Here is a 12,836-nt window from a genome sequence, read left to right on the forward strand (position 1 = left end):
GGAGAAAAAAACATTAATTTAAGGGCGCGTGGCAAAAGTACTCATACGCGAAATTAAAAGCCTGCTGCGGTGGCCGGGAATCGAACCCGGATCAACTGCTTGGAAGGCAACTATGCTGACCATTACACCACCACCGCACAAGCGAGCGCCCCGGCGCCGCACCGTGTCGGCCTCCCGCCTGTCGGCAGCGGCCGAAGGTGATGGTACCTGGCAGGCGCATTTCGAGGTGGGCTAGGGGAGCACATCCAGACGCATTCGGACAGCATATCCGCGCACATTTCGCATCCTTTGGCAAGAGTCGGTGCCGGCGACGCAAGAGTACGCAGAGGACCGCGTTCCGGCGGCGTTTTTAAGCAGAGCAGTGCAGTGCAGTGCTGGGTTCAGCGTCTGCAGCATCTTCTCTACAGGATGCTACGGCGCTTGACGGCAGTCCCACTTTCCCTTGAGACATCTGCTCGGGAAGCAGCGTGAAGTTACTACTGGCCCGAGCATCGGTGGTTCAGTGGTAGAATGCTCGCCTGCCACGCGGGCGGCCCGGGTTCGATTCCCGGCCGATGCATCATTTTGCTTTTCCCGCGATAATGCTGCCGTGTGGCTTACGCGCTTGACATGCACGATCCATAAGAATGTATAGCTGGATTCCCTTGAGAAGAACCGAGAACGCATCACTTTCGGGTCCCCACTAGGACGATCGCATCATGTTCTGCAGACTAGCGTCGGCCTCGACTCGCAAGTTGCTGTGTCCAGGTGCCTCCGAGACACCGAACTTCAACGTCAAGGAGTGCTGCCTATCGCTGCAAAAGCTGCAGCAACACCGCAATCAACAGGGCCGGCAATGCACGTGTAGCAAACAGAACACGTTATCCAGGAAGTACAGTGTCTCTGCGTCCAACATTGGGTACGGGTCGCCGCTACCTCGGTAGCGCAGTAGGCAGCGCCTAAGTCTCGTAATCTTAAGGTCGTGAGTTCGATCCTCGATTTAATTTCCTGTGACCGGTGGTGGTGCTGTTGCTAGGGCCCCAACGTATTTCTTGTTTGTTATCCACAACGCTTCAGCGGGAAAATGTTTACTTCCTACTTTTGCTACTTACAGCTTCCCTTTTCCTCTTCTCCCAGCAGAGCATGAAGCCAAAAGCATTGCTCTGAGACGTTTGAGGTGCTCGCCTTGCCAGTCAGTATGCTCGCAAAGAGAGAAGGGCGCCGACGCGGGACTCGGCACGAAATGCGACAAGCGACCGTCCGAGCCGTCGAAGAAACGCCCACATCCGGTGTGGTCTAGTGGCTAGGATACCTGGCTTTCACCCAGGAGGCCCGGGTTCGATTCCCGGTACCGGAACGGAATTTTTTCCACACGAATCGTGACAAGTTTGAGCTGTCCGAGCTGCCGTTTCCCGTCCTGCTAGCAATATAGCTACTGTTTCGTGACAGTCGGCAGAATATAGACGAGGGAAGCAGACACACGACGGCCATAGAAATGGTGTATGGTTTCATGCCACACGTTTCCAGCGTAGGGCTGAGCAACAATCTGTCGAGGCCCGTTAGCTCAGTTGGTTAGAGCGTCGTGCTAATAACGCGAAGGTAGTGGGTTCGATCCCCCACGGGCCACTTCGCTTTTACAACTACGAAAAGGCAGCGCCGATTTCAGCTGGCCAGTGTGATCACCAAAAGATCATCACCCTTGCCAGTACTCGGGCGCGTGAGCGCATCCGAACACAGGGTACTGTTGGCAGTTTTACTTCCTCTGTTTCTTTCTCCTTTGTTTTCGGAGCTACAGTCCGATTCGGTCAGGGAGACGCCACCGTGACATGAAGGGGCGTGCTGTGTGTCCATTGCCTCGCTTCCCCTTACCTCTCTCAGTCGTTTCTCGTGCTTGTCGTTTTGATATAGGCCGATTTGAGAGCGTCAGCTCTCGCGTCAGCCGAGCAAAGTCGAGACACACTAGGGGCTGGTGTGCAGCGAGGAACAGGGAGAAAAAAACATTAATTTAAGGGCGCGTGGCAAAAGTACTCATACGCGAAATTAAAAGCCTGCTGCGGTGGCCGGGAATCGAACCCGGATCAACTGCTTGGAAGGCAACTATGCTGACCATTACACCACCACCGCACAAGCGAGCGCCCCGGCGCCGCACCGTGTCGGCCTCCCGCCTGTCGGCAGCGGCCGAAGGTGATGGTACCTGGCAGGCGCATTTCGAGGTGGGCTAGGGGAGCACATCCAGACGCATTCGGACAGCATATCCGCGCACATTTCGCATCCTTTGGCAAGAGTCGGTGCCGGCGACGCAAGAGTACGCAGAGGACCGCGTTCTGGCGGCGTTTTTAAGCAGAGCAGTGCAGTGCAGTGCTGGGTTCAGCGTCTGCAGCATCTTCTCGACAGGATGCTACGGCGCTTGACGGCAGTCCCACTTTCCCTTGAGACATCTGCTCGGGAAGCAGCGTGAAGTTACTACTGGCCCGAGCATCGGTGGTTCAGTGGTAGAATGCTCGCCTGCCACGCGGGCGGCCCGGGTTCGATTCCCGGCCGATGCATCATTTTGCTTTTCCCGCGATAATGCTGCCGTGTGGCTTACGCGCTTGACATGCACGATCCATAAGAATGTATAGCTGGATTCCCTTGAGAAGAACCGAGAACGCATCACTTTCGGGTCCCCACTAGGACGATCGCATCATGTTCTGCAGACTAGCGTCGGCCTCGACTCGCAAGTTGCTGTGTCCAGGTGCCTCCGAGACACCGAACTTCAACGTCAAGGAGTGCTGCCTATCGCTGCAAAAGCTGCAGCAACACCGCAATCAACAGGGCCGGCAATGCACGTGTAGCAAACAGAACACGTTATCCAGGAAGTACAGTGTCTCTGCGTCCAACATTGGGTACGGGTCGCCGCTACCTCGGTAGCGCAGTAGGCAGCGCCTAAGTCTCGTAATCTTAAGGTCGTGAGTTCGATCCTCGATTTAATTTCCTGTGACCGGTGGTGGTGCTGTTGCTAGGGCCCCAACGTATTTCTTGTTTGTTATCCACAACGCTTCAGCGGGAAAATGTTTACTTCCTACTTTTGCTACTTACAGCTTCCCTTTTCCTCTTCTCCCAGCAGAGCATGAAGCCAAAAGCATTGCTCTGAGACGTTTGAGGTGCTCGCCTTGCCAGTCAGTATGCTCGCAAAGAGAGAAGGGCGCCGACGCGGGACTCGGCACGAAATGCGACAAGCGACCGTCCGAGCCGTCGAAGAAACGCCCACATCCGGTGTGGTCTAGTGGCTAGGATACCTGGCTTTCACCCAGGAGGCCCGGGTTCGATTCCCGGTACCGGAACGGAATTTTTTCCACACGAATCGTGACAAGTTTGAGCTGTCCGAGCTGCCGTTTCCCGTCCTGCTAGCAATATAGCTACTGTTTCGTGACAGTCGGCAGAATATAGACGAGGGAAGCAGACACACGACGGCCATAGAAATGGTGTATGGTTTCATGCCACACGTTTCCAGCGTAGGGCTGAGCAACAATCTGTCGAGGCCCGTTAGCTCAGTTGGTTAGAGCGTCGTGCTAATAACGCGAAGGTCGTGGGTTCGATCCCCCCACGGGCCACTTCGCTTTTACAACTACGAAAAGGCAGCGCCGATTTCAGCTGGCCAGTGTGATCACCAAAAGATCATCACCCTTGCCAGTACTCGGGCGCGTGAGCGCATCCGAACACAGGGTACTGTTGGCAGTTTTACTTCCTCTGTTTCTTTCTCCTTTGTTTTCGGAGCTACAGTCCGATTCGGTCAGGGAGACGCCACCGTGACATGAAGGGGCGTGCTGTGTGTCCATTGCCTCGCTTCCCCTTACCTCTCTCAGTCGTTTCTCGTGCTTGTCGTTTTGATATAGGCCGATTTGAGAGCGTCAGCTCTCGCGTCAGCCGAGCAAAGTCGAGACAAGTCGAGACACACTAGGGGCTGGTGTGCAGCGAGGAACAGGGAGAAAAAAACATTAATTTAAGGGCGCGTGGCAAAAGTACTCATACGCGAAATTAAAAGCCTGCTGCGGTGGCCGGGAATCGAACCCGGATCAACTGCTTGGAAGGCAACTATGCTGACCATTACACCACCACCGCACAAGCGAGCGCCCCGGCGCCGCACCGTGTCGGCCTCCCGCCTGTCGGCAGCGGCCGAAGGTGATGGTACCTGGCAGGCGCATTTCGAGGTGGGCTAGGGGAGCACATCCAGACGCATTCGGACAGCGTATCCGCGCACATTTCGCATCCTTTGGCAAGAGTCGGTGCCGGCGACGCAAGAGTACGCAGAGGACCGCGTTCTGGCGGCGTTTTTAAGCAGAGCAGTGCAGTGCAGTGCTGGGTTCAGCGTCTGCAGCATCTTCTCGACAGGATGCTACGGCGCTTGACGGCAGTCCCACTTTCCCTTGAGACATCTGCTCGGGAAGCAGCGTGAAGTTACTACTGGCCCGAGCATCGGTGGTTCAGTGGTAGAATGCTCGCCTGCCACGCGGGCGGCCCGGGTTCGATTCCCGGCCGATGCATCATTTTGCTTTTCCCGCGATAATGCTGCCGTGTGGCTTACGCGCTTGACATGCACGATCCATAAGAATGTATAGCTGGATTCCCTTGAGAAGAACCGAGAACGCATCACTTTCGGGTCCCCACTAGGACGATCGCATCATGTTCTGCAGACTAGCGTCGGCCTCGACTCGCAAGTTGCTGTGTCCAGGTGCCTCCGAGACACCGAACTTCAACGTCAAGGAGTGCTGCCTATCGCTGCAAAAGCTGCAGCAACACCGCAATCAACAGGGCCGGCAATGCACGTGTAGCAAACAGAACACGTTATCCAGGAAGTACAGTGTCTCTGCGTCCAACATTGGGTACGGGTCGCCGCTACCTCGGTAGCGCAGTAGGCAGCGCCTAAGTCTCGTAATCTTAAGGTCGTGAGTTCGATCCTCGATTTAATTTCCTGTGACCGGTGGTGGTGCTGTTGCTAGGGCCCCAACGTATTTCTTGTTTGTTATCCACAACGCTTCAGCGGGAAAATGTTTACTTCCTACTTTTGCTACTTACAGCTTCCCTTTTCCTCTTCTCCCAGCAGAGCATGAAGCCAAAAGCATTGCTCTGAGACGTTTGAGGTGCTCGCCTTGCCAGTCAGTATGCTCGCAAAGAGAGAAGGGCGCCGACGCGGGACTCGGCACGAAATGCGACAAGCGACCGTCCGAGCCGTCGAAGAAACGCCCACATCCGGTGTGGTCTAGTGGCTAGGATACCTGGCTTTCACCCAGGAGGCCCGGGTTCGATTCCCGGTACCGGAACGGAATTTTTTCCACACGAATCGTGACAAGTTTGAGCTGTCCGAGCTGCCGTTTCCCGTCCTGCTAGCAATATAGCTACTGTTTCGTGACAGTCGGCAGAATATAGACGAGGGAAGCAGACACACGACGGCCATAGAAATGGTGTATGGTTTCATGCCACACGTTTCCAGCGTAGGGCTGAGCAACAATCTGTCGAGGCCCGTTAGCTCAGTTGGTTAGAGCGTCGTGCTAATAACGCGAAGGTCGTGGGTTCGATCCCCCCACGGGCCACTTCGCTTTTACAACTACGAAAAGGCAGCGCCGATTTCAGCTGGCCAGTGTGATCACCAAAAGATCATCACCCTTGCCAGTACTCGGGCGCGTGAGCGCATCCGAACACAGGGTACTGTTGGCAGTTTTACTTCCTCTGTTTCTTTCTCCTTTGTTTTCGGAGCTACAGTCCGATTCGGTCAGGGAGACGCCACCGTGACATGAAGGGGCGTGCTGTGTGTCCATTGCCTCGCTTCCCCTTACCTCTCTCAGTCGTTTCTCGTGCTTGTCGTTTTGATATAGGCCGATTTGAGAGCGTCAGCTCTCGCGTCAGCCGAGCAAAGTCGAGACAAGTCGAGACACACTAGGGGCTGGTGTGCAGCGAGGAACAGGGAGAAAAAAACATTAATTTAAGGGCGCGTGGCAAAAGTACTCATACGCGAAATTAAAAGCCTGCTGCGGTGGCCGGGAATCGAACCCGGATCAACTGCTTGGAAGGCAACTATGCTGACCATTACACCACCACCGCACAAGCGAGCGCCCCGGCGCCGCACCGTGTCGGCCTCCCGCCTGTCGGCAGCGGCCGAAGGTGATGGTACCTGGCAGGCGCATTTCGAGGTGGGCTAGGGGAGCACATCCAGACGCATTCGGACAGCGTATCCGCGCACATTTCGCATCCTTTGGCAAGAGTCGGTGCCGGCGACGCAAGAGTACGCAGAGGACCGCGTTCTGGCGGCGTTTTTAAGCAGAGCAGTGCAGTGCAGTGCTGGGTTCAGCGTCTTCAGCATCTTCTCGACAGGATGCTACGGCGCTTGACGGCAGTCCCACTTTCCCTTGAGACATCTGCTCGGGAAGCAGCGTGAAGTTACTACTGGCCCGAGCATCGGTGGTTCAGTGGTAGAATGCTCGCCTGCCACGCGGGCGGCCCGGGTTCGATTCCCGGCCGATGCATCATTTTGCTTTTCCCGCGATAATGCTGCCGTGTGGCTTACGCGCTTGACATGCACGATCCATAAGAATGTATAGCTGGATTCCCTTGAGAAGAACCGAGAACGCATCACTTTCGGGTCCCCACTAGGACGATCGCATCATGTTCTGCAGACTAGCGTCGGCCTCGACTCGCAAGTTGCTGTGTCCAAGTGCCTCCGAGACACCGAACTTCAACGTCAAGGAGTGCTGCCTATCGCTGCAAAAGCTGCAGCAACACCGCAATCAACAGGGCCGGCAATGCACGTGTAGCAAACAGAACACGTTATCCAGGAAGTACAGTGTCTCTGCGTCCAACATTGGGTACGGGTCGCCGCTACCTCGGTAGCGCAGTAGGCAGCGCCTAAGTCTCGTAATCTTAAGGTCGTGAGTTCGATCCTCGATTTAATTTCCTGTGACCGGTGGTGGTGCTGTTGCTAGGGCCCCAACGTATTTCTTGTTTGTTATCCACAACGCTTCAGCGGGAAAATGTTTACTTCCTACTTTTGCTACTTACAGCTTCCCTTTTCCTCTTCTCCCAGCAGAGCATGAAGCCAAAAGCATTGCTCTGAGACGTTTGAGGTGCTCGCCTTGCCAGTCAGTATGCTCGCAAAGAGAGAAGGGCGCCGACGCGGGACTCGGCACGAAATGCGACAAGCGACCGTCCGAGCCGTCGAAGAAACGCCCACATCCGGTGTGGTCTAGTGGCTAGGATACCTGGCTTTCACCCAGGAGGCCCGGGTTCGATTCCCGGTACCGGAACGGAATTTTTTCCACACGAATCGTGACAAGTTTGAGCTGTCCGAGCTGCCGTTTCCCGTCCTGCTAGCAATATAGCTACTGTTTCGTGACAGTCGGCAGAATATAGACGAGGGAAGCAGACACACGACGGCCATAGAAATGGTGTATGGTTTCATGCCACACGTTTCCAGCGTAGGGCTGAGCAACAATCTGTCGAGGCCCGTTAGCTCAGTTGGTTAGAGCGTCGTGCTAATAACGCGAAGGTCGTGGGTTCGATCCCCCCACGGGCCACTTCGCTTTTACAACTACGAAAAGGCAGCGCCGATTTCAGCTGGCCAGTGTGATCACCAAAAGATCATCACCCTTGCCAGTACTCGGGCGCGTGAGCGCATCCGAACACAGGGTACTGTTGGCAGTTTTACTTCCTCTGTTTCTTTCTCCTTTGTTTTCGGAGCTACAGTCCGATTCGGTCAGGGAGACGCCACCGTGACATGAAGGGGCGTGCTGTGTGTCCATTGCCTCGCTTCCCCTTACCTCTCTCAGTCGTTTCTCGTGCTTGTCGTTTTGATATAGGCCGATTTGAGAGCGTCAGCTCTCGCGTCAGCCGAGCAAAGTCGAGACAAGTCGAGACACACTAGGGGCTGGTGTGCAGCGAGGAACAGGGAGAAAAAAACATTAATTTAAGGGCGCGTGGCAAAAGTACTCATACGCGAAATTAAAAGCCTGCTGCGGTGGCCGGGAATCGAACCCGGATCAACTGCTTGGAAGGCAACTATGCTGACCATTACACCACCACCGCACAAGCGAGCGCCCCGGCGCCGCACCGTGTCGGCCTCCCGCCTGTCGGCAGCGGCCGAAGGTGATGGTACCTGGCAGGCGCATTTCGAGGTGGGCTAGGGGAGCACATCCAGACGCATTCGGACAGCATATCCGCGCACATTTCGCATCCTTTGGCAAGAGTCGGTGCCGGCGACGCAAGAGTACGCAGAGGACCGCGTTCCGGCGGCGTTTTTAAGCAGAGCAGTGCAGTGCAGTGCTGGGTTCAGCGTCTGCAGCATCTTCTCTACAGGATGCTACGGCGCTTGACGGCAGTCCCACTTTCCCTTGAGACATCTGCTCGGGAAGCAGCGTGAAGTTACTACTGGCCCGAGCATCGGTGGTTCAGTGGTAGAATGCTCGCCTGCCACGCGGGCGGCCCGGGTTCGATTCCCGGCCGATGCATCATTTTGCTTTTCCCGCGATAATGCTGCCGTGTGGCTTACGCGCTTGACATGCACGATCCATAAGAATGTATAGCTGGATTCCCTTGAGAAGAACCGAGAACGCATCACTTTCGGGTCCCCACTAGGACGATCGCATCATGTTCTGCAGACTAGCGTCGGCCTCGACTCGCAAGTTGCTGTGTCCAGGTGCCTCCGAGACACCGAACTTCAACGTCAAGGAGTGCTGCCTATCGCTGCAAAAGCTGCAGCAACACCGCAATCAACAGGGCCGGCAATGCACGTGTAGCAAACAGAACACGTTATCCAGGAAGTACAGTGTCTCTGCGTCCAACATTGGGTACGGGTCGCCGCTACCTCGGTAGCGCAGTAGGCAGCGCCTAAGTCTCGTAATCTTAAGGTCGTGAGTTCGATCCTCGATTTAATTTCCTGTGACCGGTGGTGGTGCTGTTGCTAGGGCCCCAACGTATTTCTTGTTTGTTATCCACAACGCTTCAGCGGGAAAATGTTTACTTCCTACTTTTGCTACTTACAGCTTCCCTTTTCCTCTTCTCCCAGCAGAGCATGAAGCCAAAAGCATTGCTCTGAGACGTTTGAGGTGCTCGCCTTGCCAGTCAGTATGCTCGCAAAGAGAGAAGGGCGCCGACGCGGGACTCGGCACGAAATGCGACAAGCGACCGTCCGAGCCGTCGAAGAAACGCCCACATCCGGTGTGGTCTAGTGGCTAGGATACCTGGCTTTCACCCAGGAGGCCCGGGTTCGATTCCCGGTACCGGAACGGAATTTTTTCCACACGAATCGTGACAAGTTTGAGCTGTCCGAGCTGCCGTTTCCCGTCCTGCTAGCAATATAGCTACTGTTTCGTGACAGTCGGCAGAATATAGACGAGGGAAGCAGACACACGACGGCCATAGAAATGGTGTATGGTTTCATGCCACACGTTTCCAGCGTAGGGCTGAGCAACAATCTGTCGAGGCCCGTTAGCTCAGTTGGTTAGAGCGTCGTGCTAATAACGCGAAGGTCGTGGGTTCGATCCCCCCACGGGCCACTTCGCTTTTACAACTACGAAAAGGCAGCGCCGATTTCAGCTGGCCAGTGTGATCACCAAAAGATCATCACCCTTGCCAGTACTCGGGCGCGTGAGCGCATCCGAACACAGGGTACTGTTGGCAGTTTTACTTCCTCTGTTTCTTTCTCCTTTGTTTTCGGAGCTACAGTCCGATTCGGTCAGGGAGACGCCACCGTGACATGAAGGGGCGTGCTGTGTGTCCATTGCCTCGCTTCCCCTTACCTCTCTCAGTCGTTTCTCGTGCTTGTCGTTTTGATATAGGCCGATTTGAGAGCGTCAGCTCTCGCGTCAGCCGAGCAAAGTCGAGACAAGTCGAGACACACTAGGGGCTGGTGTGCAGCGAGGAACAGGGAGAAAAAAACATTAATTTAAGGGCGCGTGGCAAAAGTACTCATACGCGAAATTAAAAGCCTGCTGCGGTGGCCGGGAATCGAACCCGGATCAACTGCTTGGAAGGCAACTATGCTGACCATTACACCACCACCGCACAAGCGAGCGCCCCGGCGCCGCACAGTGTCGGCCTCCCGCCTGTCGGCAGCGGCCGAAGGTGATGGTACCTGGCAGGCGCATTTCGAGGTGGGCTAGGGGAGCACATCCAGACGCATTCGGACAGCGTATCCGCGCACATTTCGCATCCTTTGGCAAGAGTCGGTGCCGGCGACGCAAGAGTACGCAGAGGACCGCGTTCTGGCGGCGTTTTTAAGCAGAGCAGTGCAGTGCAGTGCTGGGTTCAGCGTCTGCAGCATCTTCTCGACAGGATGCTACGGCGCTTGACGGCAGTCCCACTTTCCCTTGAGACATCTGCTCGGGAAGCAGCGTGAAGTTACTACTGGCCCGAGCATCGGTGGTTCAGTGGTAGAATGCTCGCCTGCCACGCGGGCGGCCCGGGTTCGATTCCCGGCCGATGCATCATTTTGCTTTTCCCGCGATAATGCTGCCGTGTGGCTTACGCGCTTGACATGCACGATCCATAAGAATGTATAGCTGGATTCCCTTGAGAAGAACCGAGAACGCATCACTTTCGGGTCCCCACTAGGACGATCGCATCATGTTCTGCAGACTAGCGTCGGCCTCGACTCGCAAGTTGCTGTGTCCAGGTGCCTCCGAGACACCGAACTTCAACGTCAAGGAGTGCTGCCTATCGCTGCAAAAGCTGCAGCAACACCGCAATCAACAGGGCCGGCAATGCACGTGTAGCAAACAGAACACGTTATCCAGGAAGTACAGTGTCTCTGCGTCCAACATTGGGTACGGGTCGCCGCTACCTCGGTAGCGCAGTAGGCAGCGCCTAAGTCTCGTAATCTTAAGGTCGTGAGTTCGATCCTCGATTTAATTTCCTGTGACCGGTGGTGGTGCTGTTGCTAGGGCCCCAACGTATTTCTTGTTTGTTATCCACAACGCTTCAGCGGGAAAATGTTTACTTCCTACTTTTGCTACTTACAGCTTCCCTTTTCCTCTTCTCCCAGCAGAGCATGAAGCCAAAAGCATTGCTCTGAGACGTTTGAGGTGCTCGCCTTGCCAGTCAGTATGCTCGCAAAGAGAGAAGGGCGCCGACGCGGGACTCGGCACGAAATGCGACAAGCGACCGTCCGAGCCGTCGAAGAAACGCCCACATCCGGTGTGGTCTAGTGGCTAGGATACCTGGCTTTCACCCAGGAGGCCCGGGTTCGATTCCCGGTACCGGAACGGAATTTTTTCCACACGAATCGTGACAAGTTTGAGCTGTCCGAGCTGCCGTTTCCCGTCCTGCTAGCAATATAGCTACTGTTTCGTGACAGTCGGCAGAATATAGACGAGGGAAGCAGACACACGACGGCCATAGAAATGGTGTATGGTTTCATGCCACACGTTTCCAGCGTAGGGCTGAGCAACAATCTGTCGAGGCCCGTTAGCTCAGTTGGTTAGAGCGTCGTGCTAATAACGCGAAGGTCGTGGGTTCGATCCCCCCACGGGCCACTTCGCTTTTACAACTACGAAAAGGCAGCGCCGATTTCAGCTGGCCAGTGTGATCACCAAAAGATCATCACCCTTGCCAGTACTCGGGCGCGTGAGCGCATCCGAACACAGGGTACTGTTGGCAGTTTTACTTCCTCTGTTTCTTTCTCCTTTGTTTTCGGAGCTACAGTCCGATTCGGTCAGGGAGACGCCACCGTGACATGAAGGGGCGTGCTGTGTGTCCATTGCCTCGCTTCCCCTTACCTCTCTCAGTCGTTTCTCGTGCTTGTCGTTTTGATATAGGCCGATTTGAGAGCGTCAGCTCTCGCGTCAGCCGAGCAAAGTCGAGACAAGTCGAGACACACTAGGGGCTGGTGTGCAGCGAGGAACAGGGAGAAAAAAACATTAATTTAAGGGCGCGTGGCAAAAGTACTCATACGCGAAATTAAAAGCCTGCTGCGGTGGCCGGGAATCGAACCCGGATCAACTGCTTGGAAGGCAACTATGCTGACCATTACACCACCACCGCACAAGCGAGCGCCCCGGCGCCGCACAGTGTCGGCCTCCCGCCTGTCGGCAGCGGCCGAAGGTGATGGTACCTGGCAGGCGCATTTCGAGGTGGGCTAGGGGAGCACATCCAGACGCATTCGGACAGCGTATCCGCGCACATTTCGCATCCTTTGGCAAGAGTCGGTGCCGGCGACGCAAGAGTACGCAGAGGACCGCGTTCTGGCGGCGTTTTTAAGCAGAGCAGTGCAGTGCAGTGCTGGGTTCAGCGTCTGCAGCATCTTCTCGACAGGATGCTACGGCGCTTGACGGCAGTCCCACTTTCCCTTGAGACATCTGCTCGGGAAGCAGCGTGAAGTTACTACTGGCCCGAGCATCGGTGGTTCAGTGGTAGAATGCTCGCCTGCCACGCGGGCGGCCCGGGTTCGATTCCCGGCCGATGCATCATTTTGCTTTTCCCGCGATAATGCTGCCGTGTGGCTTACGCGCTTGACATGCACGATCCATAAGAATGTATAGCTGGATTCCCTTGAGAAGAACCGAGAACGCATCACTTTCGGGTCCCCACTAGGACGATCGCATCATGTTCTGCAGACTAGCGTCGGCCTCGACTCGCAAGTTGCTGTGTCCAGGTGCCTCCGAGACACCGAACTTCAACGTCAAGGAGTGCTGCCTATCGCTGCAAAAGCTGCAGCAACACCGCAATCAACAGGGCCGGCAATGCACGTGTAGCAAACAGAACACGTTATCCAGGAAGTACAGTGTCTCTGCGTCCAACATTGGGTACGGGTCGCCGCTACCTCGGTAGCGCAGTAGGCAGCGCCTAAGTCTCGTAATCTTAAGGTCGTGAGTTCGATCCTCGATTTAATT

The 12,836-nt window shown here is 55.5% G+C and overlaps 26 non-coding genes across 26 annotated transcripts; 19 read left to right on the plus strand and 7 right to left on the minus strand.

The window, feature by feature from the left end:
• Window positions 1-65: 65 nt before the first annotated feature.
• Window positions 66-137, minus strand: Trnag-ucc (transfer RNA glycine (anticodon UCC)). Its single transcript has one exon. It is a non-coding gene; the product is annotated as a tRNA-Gly (tRNA).
• Window positions 138-488: 351 nt separating this feature from the next.
• Window positions 489-559, plus strand: Trnag-gcc (transfer RNA glycine (anticodon GCC)). The gene has a single exon. It is a non-coding gene; the product is annotated as a tRNA-Gly (tRNA).
• A 705-nt stretch (window positions 560-1,264) lies between these two features.
• On the plus strand, window positions 1,265-1,336 carry Trnae-uuc (transfer RNA glutamic acid (anticodon UUC)). The gene has a single exon. It is a non-coding gene; the product is annotated as a tRNA-Glu (tRNA).
• Window positions 1,337-1,532: 196 nt separating this feature from the next.
• Trnai-aau (transfer RNA isoleucine (anticodon AAU)) lies at window positions 1,533-1,605 on the plus strand. Its single transcript has one exon. It is a non-coding gene; the product is annotated as a tRNA-Ile (tRNA).
• A 426-nt stretch (window positions 1,606-2,031) lies between these two features.
• Trnag-ucc (transfer RNA glycine (anticodon UCC)) lies at window positions 2,032-2,103 on the minus strand. The gene has a single exon. It is a non-coding gene; the product is annotated as a tRNA-Gly (tRNA).
• Window positions 2,104-2,454: 351 nt separating this feature from the next.
• Window positions 2,455-2,525, plus strand: Trnag-gcc (transfer RNA glycine (anticodon GCC)). The gene has a single exon. It is a non-coding gene; the product is annotated as a tRNA-Gly (tRNA).
• Window positions 2,526-3,230: 705 nt separating this feature from the next.
• Window positions 3,231-3,302, plus strand: Trnae-uuc (transfer RNA glutamic acid (anticodon UUC)). Its single transcript has one exon. It is a non-coding gene; the product is annotated as a tRNA-Glu (tRNA).
• A 196-nt stretch (window positions 3,303-3,498) lies between these two features.
• Window positions 3,499-3,572, plus strand: Trnai-aau (transfer RNA isoleucine (anticodon AAU)). Its single transcript has one exon. It is a non-coding gene; the product is annotated as a tRNA-Ile (tRNA).
• A 436-nt stretch (window positions 3,573-4,008) lies between these two features.
• Trnag-ucc (transfer RNA glycine (anticodon UCC)) lies at window positions 4,009-4,080 on the minus strand. Its single transcript has one exon. It is a non-coding gene; the product is annotated as a tRNA-Gly (tRNA).
• Window positions 4,081-4,431: 351 nt separating this feature from the next.
• On the plus strand, window positions 4,432-4,502 carry Trnag-gcc (transfer RNA glycine (anticodon GCC)). Its single transcript has one exon. It is a non-coding gene; the product is annotated as a tRNA-Gly (tRNA).
• Window positions 4,503-5,207: 705 nt separating this feature from the next.
• Window positions 5,208-5,279, plus strand: Trnae-uuc (transfer RNA glutamic acid (anticodon UUC)). The gene has a single exon. It is a non-coding gene; the product is annotated as a tRNA-Glu (tRNA).
• Window positions 5,280-5,475: 196 nt separating this feature from the next.
• Window positions 5,476-5,549, plus strand: Trnai-aau (transfer RNA isoleucine (anticodon AAU)). The gene has a single exon. It is a non-coding gene; the product is annotated as a tRNA-Ile (tRNA).
• Window positions 5,550-5,985: 436 nt separating this feature from the next.
• On the minus strand, window positions 5,986-6,057 carry Trnag-ucc (transfer RNA glycine (anticodon UCC)). The gene has a single exon. It is a non-coding gene; the product is annotated as a tRNA-Gly (tRNA).
• Window positions 6,058-6,408: 351 nt separating this feature from the next.
• Window positions 6,409-6,479, plus strand: Trnag-gcc (transfer RNA glycine (anticodon GCC)). The gene has a single exon. It is a non-coding gene; the product is annotated as a tRNA-Gly (tRNA).
• Window positions 6,480-7,184: 705 nt separating this feature from the next.
• Trnae-uuc (transfer RNA glutamic acid (anticodon UUC)) lies at window positions 7,185-7,256 on the plus strand. Its single transcript has one exon. It is a non-coding gene; the product is annotated as a tRNA-Glu (tRNA).
• A 196-nt stretch (window positions 7,257-7,452) lies between these two features.
• Window positions 7,453-7,526, plus strand: Trnai-aau (transfer RNA isoleucine (anticodon AAU)). Its single transcript has one exon. It is a non-coding gene; the product is annotated as a tRNA-Ile (tRNA).
• A 436-nt stretch (window positions 7,527-7,962) lies between these two features.
• On the minus strand, window positions 7,963-8,034 carry Trnag-ucc (transfer RNA glycine (anticodon UCC)). The gene has a single exon. It is a non-coding gene; the product is annotated as a tRNA-Gly (tRNA).
• A 351-nt stretch (window positions 8,035-8,385) lies between these two features.
• Trnag-gcc (transfer RNA glycine (anticodon GCC)) lies at window positions 8,386-8,456 on the plus strand. The gene has a single exon. It is a non-coding gene; the product is annotated as a tRNA-Gly (tRNA).
• Window positions 8,457-9,161: 705 nt separating this feature from the next.
• Trnae-uuc (transfer RNA glutamic acid (anticodon UUC)) lies at window positions 9,162-9,233 on the plus strand. The gene has a single exon. It is a non-coding gene; the product is annotated as a tRNA-Glu (tRNA).
• A 196-nt stretch (window positions 9,234-9,429) lies between these two features.
• Window positions 9,430-9,503, plus strand: Trnai-aau (transfer RNA isoleucine (anticodon AAU)). Its single transcript has one exon. It is a non-coding gene; the product is annotated as a tRNA-Ile (tRNA).
• A 436-nt stretch (window positions 9,504-9,939) lies between these two features.
• Trnag-ucc (transfer RNA glycine (anticodon UCC)) lies at window positions 9,940-10,011 on the minus strand. The gene has a single exon. It is a non-coding gene; the product is annotated as a tRNA-Gly (tRNA).
• A 351-nt stretch (window positions 10,012-10,362) lies between these two features.
• Window positions 10,363-10,433, plus strand: Trnag-gcc (transfer RNA glycine (anticodon GCC)). The gene has a single exon. It is a non-coding gene; the product is annotated as a tRNA-Gly (tRNA).
• A 705-nt stretch (window positions 10,434-11,138) lies between these two features.
• Trnae-uuc (transfer RNA glutamic acid (anticodon UUC)) lies at window positions 11,139-11,210 on the plus strand. The gene has a single exon. It is a non-coding gene; the product is annotated as a tRNA-Glu (tRNA).
• A 196-nt stretch (window positions 11,211-11,406) lies between these two features.
• Trnai-aau (transfer RNA isoleucine (anticodon AAU)) lies at window positions 11,407-11,480 on the plus strand. The gene has a single exon. It is a non-coding gene; the product is annotated as a tRNA-Ile (tRNA).
• A 436-nt stretch (window positions 11,481-11,916) lies between these two features.
• Trnag-ucc (transfer RNA glycine (anticodon UCC)) lies at window positions 11,917-11,988 on the minus strand. The gene has a single exon. It is a non-coding gene; the product is annotated as a tRNA-Gly (tRNA).
• Window positions 11,989-12,339: 351 nt separating this feature from the next.
• Trnag-gcc (transfer RNA glycine (anticodon GCC)) lies at window positions 12,340-12,410 on the plus strand. Its single transcript has one exon. It is a non-coding gene; the product is annotated as a tRNA-Gly (tRNA).
• Window positions 12,411-12,836: the final 426 nt, after the last annotated feature.

Source organism: Schistocerca gregaria, chromosome 2 (genome assembly GCF_023897955.1).
Source record: "Schistocerca gregaria isolate iqSchGreg1 chromosome 2, iqSchGreg1.2, whole genome shotgun sequence".
Classification (NCBI taxonomy): Eukaryota; Metazoa; Arthropoda; class Insecta; order Orthoptera; family Acrididae; genus Schistocerca; species Schistocerca gregaria.